The following is an 8,499-nucleotide window of genomic DNA, read 5'->3' as shown; positions in this document are numbered from 1 at the left end:
ATTTTTTTACCCATTCCCCCAACCTCTCTCACCTCTGATAGCTGTCAGTCTGTTCTATGTGTCTATGCTTATGTTACTATTTTGTTCAATTATTTTGTTGATTAGATTCCACATGTAAGTGAAATCATATGTTATTTGTCTTTCTCTAACTGGCTTATTTCACTTAGCATAATAATTTCCAGGTCCATTCATGCTTTTGCAAAAGGTAAGATTTTCTTCTTATTTTATGGCTGCATAGTATTCCATCGTGTAAATGTCCCACAGCTGTTTAATCCACTCATCAAATGATAGACACTTGGGCTATTTCCCGATCTTAGCTATTGTAAATAATGCTGCTATGAACATAAGGGCTCATATATTCTTTCTGATGGGTGCTTCAGGAATCTTAGGACATATTCCCAGAAGTGGAATTTCTGGGTCAAATGGAAATTCCATTTTTAATTTTTGAGGAAACTCTACTATTTTCCAAAGTGGCTTCACCAATCTGCTTTCCAACCATGTACTAGGGTTCCCTTTTCTCCACATCCTCACCAGTACTTGTTGTTTGTTGGTTTATTGATGATAGCAATCTGGTAGGTGTGAGTTGATACCTCATTGTAATTTTAATTTGCAAATCTCTAACGATAAGTGACATTGAACATTTTTTTCAGACATCTCTTGGCCAACTGTATATTCCTTTTGGAGAAGTGTCTATTCAAGGCCTTTGCCCATTTTTAAAATTGGATTGTCTTTTGTTGAGTTGTATGACTTCTATATATATTTTGAAAATTAAGTCCTTATCAGCTGTATTATTGGTGAATATATTCTCCCATACAGTGGGCTTCCTTTTCACTTTGATGATAGTTTCTTTTGCTACGCAGAAGTTTTTATTTTGATGTAGTCCCTCCCATTTGTTTACATTTTCCTTAGTTTCTCTTCCCCTAGGATAGTGGTCGGCAAACTCATTAGTCAACAGAGCCAAATATCAACAGTACTTCTTCAAAATAGACTCACCCAGGTCGAAAACCGACTTCTGTGCATGGGCCACGAAGTTTCAATCGCACTGTACGTGCGCATCCACACATGGTATTTTGTGGAAGAGCCACACTCAATGGGCCAAAGAGCCGCATGTGGCTTGCGAGCCGCAGTTTGTCGACCACTGCCCTAGGAGATGTATTGATGAAAATTCTGCTACATGAAATGTCTGAGATTTTACTGCTTATGTTTTCTTCATGGATTCTTATGGTTTTGTGACTTATATTTAATTACTTTGTCCATGTTGAGTTAATTTTTGTGTATGATATAAGTTGGTGGTGCAATTTAATTTTTTTGTATGTATCTGTCCAATTTTCACAGCACCATTTATTGAAGAGACTGTCTTTACTCCAATGCATGTTCTTGCCTCCTTTGTCAAATATTAATTGACCATAATGGTGTGGGTCAATCCTGGGGTTTCTGTTCTGTTCCATTGATCTATATGCCAGTTCTTGTGCCAATTCCAGACTGCTTTGATTACAATGGCTTTGTAGTATAGTTTGATATCCAGGATTGTGATCTCTCCAATTTTGTTGTTCTTTCTCAAGATTGCTGAGGCTACTCCGGATATTTTTTGGTTCCATATACATTTTTGGAATATTTGCACTAGATTTGTGAAATATACTGATGGTATTTTAATAGGGATTGCATAGAATCTATAGATTACTTTGGGTAGTATGGACATTTTATTGATGTTAATTCTTCCAGTCCATGAATATGGTATATGCTTCCACTTTTTTGTATTTTTCTCTATTTCTTCCTTTCTTTTTTAATGTCCTATAATTTTCTGAGTACAGGCTTTCTACCTCTTTGGTTAAATTTATTCCTAGGTATGTTATTTTTTGTTGAAATGCTAAATGAGTTTTTTTTTGTTTTTAGTTTCTGTTTCTAAGAGTTCATTATAGCTGTATAAAAATGCCATCAATTTCTGAATACTATTTTATATCCTGTTTCTTTGCCAAATTCATTTATTAAATCTAGTTGTTATCTGGTGGAGTCTTTAGGGTTTTCTATGTACAATATCATATCATCTGTGACTAATGACAGTTTTATTTCTCCTTTCTCATTTGGATGCCTTTTATTTTTTCTTCTTGTCTGATCACTGTGGCTAGGACTTCCAGTACTATGTTGAATTAAAGTGGTGAAAGTGGACATCCTGTCTGTATTTCAGTGGTGTAACTTCTTTCATTTCTGATTTTATTTATTTGGGTCCTCTCCCATTATTTCTTGATGAGTCTCTCTAAAAGTTCATCAATTTTGTTTATCTTTTTAAGGAGCCTGCTCTTGGTTTCATTGATCTTTTGTATTGTTTTTTGTTTCTATGTCATATATTTCTGCTCTTCATTATTTCCTTCCTTCTACTTACTCTGGGATTTTCTTGTTCTCTTTCTAATTCTTTGAGTTGTAGGTTTAGATTTTTTTTTTTGAGATTTTTCTTATTTTTTGAGGTAGGCCTGTAGTGCTATGAACTTCCCTCTCAGGACCGCTTTTACTGTGTCCCATATATTTGGGGTTGTTGTGTGTTCACTTTCATTTGTTTCCAAGAAGTATTTTATTTCTCCCTTGATCTCATGGTAACACATTCATTTTTTAATAATATGCTATTTAACCTCCATGCCTTTGAATTTTTTGAATTTTATTATTATACTTGATTTCTAGTTTCATACTGTTGTGATCTGAGAAGATGCTTGATATGATTTCAATCTCCCTGAACTTGTAGAGAGTTTGTTTCCTTATATGTGGTCTATCTTTGAGAATATTCCATGTACACTTGAGAAGAGTGTATATCTGCAACTTTGGGGTGAAATTTTTCTAGATGTCAATTAAATCCATCTGCTCCTGTGTGTTGTTTAAGATCACTGTTTACATGTTGATTTTTTTGATCCAGTGTTATCAGTGAGGTGTCAAAGTGCCCTATTCTGACTGTATTGCTGTCTATGTCTCCCTTAAAGTTCTCCAAGAGTTTTCTTATATATTTAGGTGCTCTTGTATTGGGCACATATATGTTTATCAAGATTATATCCTCTTGTTGGATTGATCCCTTTAGTATTATGTAGTGACATTCTTTATCTCTCTCATGCCTCTTTTTTGAAGTCTATTTTGTCAGATACAAGTATTGCTACTCCCACTTTATTTGTTTCCATTTGCATGGAAAAATGTTTCCATCCCTTCAGTTTCATCCTGTGTGATTCTTTTGTTCTGAGGTTGGTCTCTTGTAGACAGCATATACATGGGTCATGTTTTTTTATTCATTCAGCTATCCTATGTCTTTTGATTGGAGCACTTAATCCTTTACATTTATGGCTATTATTGACTAGAAGCCCATTGCAGGAAGATTCCTGCAAGAATAGGGCTTCGCTCCCATCTCTGCCACTGCTACCCCTCCTGTCTCTGCCACTACTACCCCTCCCGTCTCTGCCGCTTCTCTCCTACCCATCTCTGCCACTTCTCTCCCACCTGTCTCTGCTACCTCGGCTCTGTTGTTTGGCTTCGTTCTATGGTGTCTTCAGTCTTCACTCCCAGCCTGTATATGCAAATTAACCGCCATCTTTTTTGGTGGTTAATTTGCAGATTGTGCTGATTAGCCTATGGGAGGCATAGCGAAGGTATGGTCAATTACCATGTTTGTCTATTATTAGATAGGATAGTTACTTTTATATTGCCTTTTCATTCTTTATGCTAGGGATGGGTAATATCCAGCCCACAGGCTATACAAGGCCCACAAAATCATTTTGTCTGGTCCTGTCAAGGCATTAGGGGTGAGTTAATTAAATGTTTGACCAAATATAGCAGGTGTTTCTTTGTGTTCACCTTGACTGGGACTCTTTCTGCTTCCTAAACTTAATGCGACTTTTTCCTTTATCAGGTTAGGGAAGTTTTCTGTCATTATTTCTTCAAGCAGGTCCTATATCCCTTGCTCACTTTCTTCCTCTGGTAACCCTGATGATGCAGATGTTGTCTGTTTGTTGTCCCAAAGGTCCCTTAAACTCTCCTCACACTTTTTAAGTGTTTTTCTTTTTGCTGCTGTAATTGAGTGTTTTTTAACCTTTTCTGCCATATTGCTAATTTGATCTTCTGCTTCATCCAGCCTGTTTTAATTCCTTCTGGTATATTCTTGATGTCAAATATGGTATTCTTCATTTCTGACTGGCTCCTATTCATGGTTTCTTTGACCTTTTCATGCTGATGTAGTTCCCACCAAGTTCCTTATAGTTCCCACTAAGTTCTTTGTAGTTCTCCCTAAGTTCCTTTAGCATCCTTATAACCATTTCTCTCAACTCTGTCAGTTTGCCTCCCCATCAGGGTGCATACCCAGGCTGTGGGCTTGATCCCCAGGAGGAAGTGTGCAGGAGGCAATTGATCAGTGATTCTCTCTCATCATTGATGTTTCTATTCTCTTCCTCTCCCTTCCTCTCTGAAATCAATAACAATATATATATTTTTAAAATACACTATAACACTTTATAGGTAGGGTATTATATAATAATCCTAATTCCTTTTTCCAATCCCTGTGTCATGCTATCATTCATGTATATATAAATATCATAAGCATATATGTGTAATATCCAAATGCTTATATATATGTATAGGTATATACATATATAAGCATGTACTTAATCACACATAGTCTAATACATTGTTTCTACTGTTATTTTGAACAAACTATAATTAGATCAATTAAGAATAAGAAAAAGAAAGATTTTAATTTTACCATCACATTAATTTTCTAATACTTTTCTTTCTCTGTTTAGATCCTTCAATACTGGAGGGAACCCTTATGACTGAGTCCCTCTACAGCAGTGGTTCTCAACCTTGGCTGCACATTAGAATCACCTGGGAATCTTTTTAAAATCCTTATTTCTGGGCCTCATCCTCCAGAAACTCTGTTTCTTTGTTACTAATGTTGTGGCCCCACCCCATAACAAAGAAACAGAATTTCCAGATGAGGCCCAGAAATCAGGATTTTAAAAAGATTCCCAGGTGATTCTAATGTGCAGCCAAGGTTGAGAACCACTGCTCTACAGCTTTCAACTAAGTTATCTACACAGAGCCTCCAGCACTTTGTCAGCTGCAGCTCAGGTTTTCCTACCTGGGTGCTAGTTCCCTAGACATTTCAGCTGGTGAGTCTCTGTGCTGAGAAGCTGTGATTCCCTGTATTCACCCGTCTGTCACTCCAATCTGGGGAGTAGCAGTGTTCCCTGTGTCCTCCCCTCTCTTATGAACCTCAGAAAAGTTAATATTTTTCTGTCTGTTTAGCTTTTTACTTGTTGTTAGGACATAGCGGCAACTTCCGATCTCCTTATACACAAAACTGGAAACCAGAAGTAGCCTAACCTACTTCTAAAGTAATTTTGTCAATTTTACCAAGACTTTTTTGTGGGTTACTTAATCATAAAAGCCATATAAAAGGTACTAAAATTTGTTGAATGAATGAATTGATGAAATACTTTTTATAAACAGAAAATATATGGGAATATATGTAAAAGCTCTTGTAAAGAATTGTTTATAAATCTCTAGTGCTGCAAAACTACCAAGCACAGGTACTTTAGTTTCATTTCCTCAGGGCCACTGCACAAGTATGTGCAGGTTGTGCACTGCTCAACCTGAAGGGGTGCCCTTTCCATAGGCCACCCCAGTCATAGTGACAGTCCTGAGAACTACATGGAGCAGCATGATACAAAGCTCATGATTTCATCTCTTTATGAGGCATAAAACACCTTTCTAATGCAGGTGGATTTGGTTTTGGATATTTCTGTGTGTGCAGGTCTCTGTTTTTCTTTATTCTTGCATCTCTTGATTCTGCTATTTGTGTGTTTTGATCAGATTACTAAAGAATTGGGAAGATGGTTGAGAGACAGCTAACCAGGAACTGAAAATTGAGTAAACACATCCTTCCATTATGAAAAAGGCATCACAACAAAGGATATGCTTAAACATATAATTTTTTAACATGAAAAAGTTACCCTTTTGTAAAATAAAATAGCTTCAGATATATATACTTAATATATTTTTTTCATTTGTTATTTACTACATCCTTCTCTATGAGTATAAGGAGCTATTTTAACTACTATAGCTTCTAAGTAGTAGATTATTCTTTTTGTAAAATTTAACTCAATATATTTTAATGTTTATGAAGAGGGAACATTATTGATATATTCAGTAAATCCTGCTCCAAGTTCCCCTGCACAAGATAATTATTTGTTAAGCAAACAGCACAGTGCCCTGCACATAGTAGTTATTCAACAAATGATTTCCTTTCTCACGACCAAATACAATTGTCATTCAGTGAAATGGGGCTCTAATAAGAAAAGCAAGACTGTTAACATTCACACTTAATTTTAAACATTCACTTTTAAAAGAAAAAGGCACTATTAAAGTTATTAGGATTTTATAACAATACCAGAGGCCTGGTACATGTAATTTGTGTGTGGGGGGGGTGGGTGGTCCTTAGCCCGGCCTGTACTCTCTCACAGTCCCGGAACCCTCAGGGATGTCCAACTGATGGCTTAGGCCTACTCCCCATGGACATCCTTAGCGCTGCCATGGAGGTGGGAGAGGCTCCTGCCACTGTTGCTGCACTCACCAGCCGTGAGCCCGGCTTCTGGCTGACAGCAAGAATAGGGCTTCGCTCCCATCTCTGCCGCTGCTACCCCTCCTGTCTCTGCCGCTGCTACCCCGCCCATCTCTGTCGCTTCTCTCCCACTCATCTCTGTCGCTTCTCTCCCACCCATCTCTGCTACCTCGTCTCCACACAGACACTGGGGCAGTGGGGGCTTGCCCTCAGAGGTAGGAGTGCTTGGGGAGGGCGGGTGTTAATCAGGGAAAAAGGAGACATGTAATACTTTAAACAATAAAAGTACTTGGATTTTGTTTTATTTTTTTTTAAAAGATGAACTTTTTTAAGTTTATCTTTCCTACAACCAACATTTTTGAGCCTGACATTAAATTAAGACATAGTTCCCAGGTGGGCTCCACATTTTGCTTGGAATAAAGTACCATCTAGCCTACTCCCTAACCTGCCATTTTTTTTTTTGCATGTATACTTTCAGATAGTAGAGAAGTAAGTTTTATAACAGGACACAAAAGTGATATGGACTTTAGTATCAATAACCACTAGAAGCTATGAGTATTGCAATATAATTTTAATAGCATAACTTTTAATCACACACTGTAGAACTATGAATGTTTCACTAGCATAATATGCTACAATTTCTATTATGTACCACAGACTTGAATATTATAAACATGTTTATACTCTTAAAATAAAATATTAGATACTCAAGAATTTTCTTACTACATGTAACTTTTTATATGTGCCTTCATTATTTGTATAAATTGTTGCAACTTTCCAAAATTTCAGGCACATCCACAGTCAAACATGAGATACAAAATGTATTCTAAATTCAAGTGAGTAAAACTTTTCAGCATACCTGAGCATTGTTCACACTATATATCCCAAAATAAAGATATAGATACATTTATGCAATATATTTTCATATGTAGGAATATTACAAATTGGTTTTAAGTTCTAAATATAGAGTTATAATTTAAAAGAAATTATTTGTATTAAAATTCTTTTAGAGTTAAGTATAAGTTTCTGTTGGATTGAGAGATGAAATCAGAGACAAAGATACATTGATAAACAAGATTCCCTCAGACCTTCCCTTAAGGAATTTAAAAATTAATGGATAACTCAGAAAAGTAAAAATACAGTGAAAGCCTTAAAGTGGATAACAGGGTTCTATGAGAACTCATAGGAGATACTCAAATGCCTAATTAATAAATACGTCAACTTTCATCTGCATATTCAGTACATTTCTCACTTCTGAACATACTACTACTTGATAAAAAATTACTTCAAGTATACTTAAGACTTACATATTATTTTTCATAAGTGTATGGTTTAAATTATTATTTTTGAGGGTAAGCAGAGATGCAGAAAAGAATGCAAAAGGAAAATTAAAATAATGCATTTAGCTACTTGTCTGTCTTTTGTTTGGTACAATTAAAATACTTTAACAGTTATTGCGTTACTATTCTTTGCCAGACAATGTGATGAAAACATTCCTTCCCTCATTTAATCCTCTCAACCCTATTAAAGTACTTTCCACAAATTCTAATTTATGCTTCCCATCACCTTTTATCCCCTCTATCCCTCTATCACCCACTCCCATCCCCCTCCACTCCCGCCATTGCTCAGCTTTTAGATGTGGAAACCAGGGCTTACAGTGGTCAAAGAACTTGCCCAAAGTCAAAGCCAGAAGCTAACTAAGCTTTTAACAGCTGCAGATAGGCCTGACAATGTGAGGGGAAAGCAGAAAGCACAGAACAGTGAGTTGGGGACATTGGTGGAGAGTAGGGGGAGACAGGCAAGTTCAGTTTTACACTTCTAAACTATTTGTTCCCACAGATCGTTGAAGAGCCTGGCTCTGTAAAACATTCTGCACACATAAGACTCTGCAAATCCTTCTAGCACCAGAACAT

The sequence above is a fragment of the Myotis davidii genome, unplaced genomic scaffold (genome assembly GCF_000327345.1).
Source record: "Myotis davidii unplaced genomic scaffold, ASM32734v1 scaffold376, whole genome shotgun sequence".
Classification (NCBI taxonomy): domain Eukaryota; kingdom Metazoa; phylum Chordata; class Mammalia; order Chiroptera; family Vespertilionidae; genus Myotis; species Myotis davidii.
Note: the sequence above shows the minus strand (reverse complement) of the source record.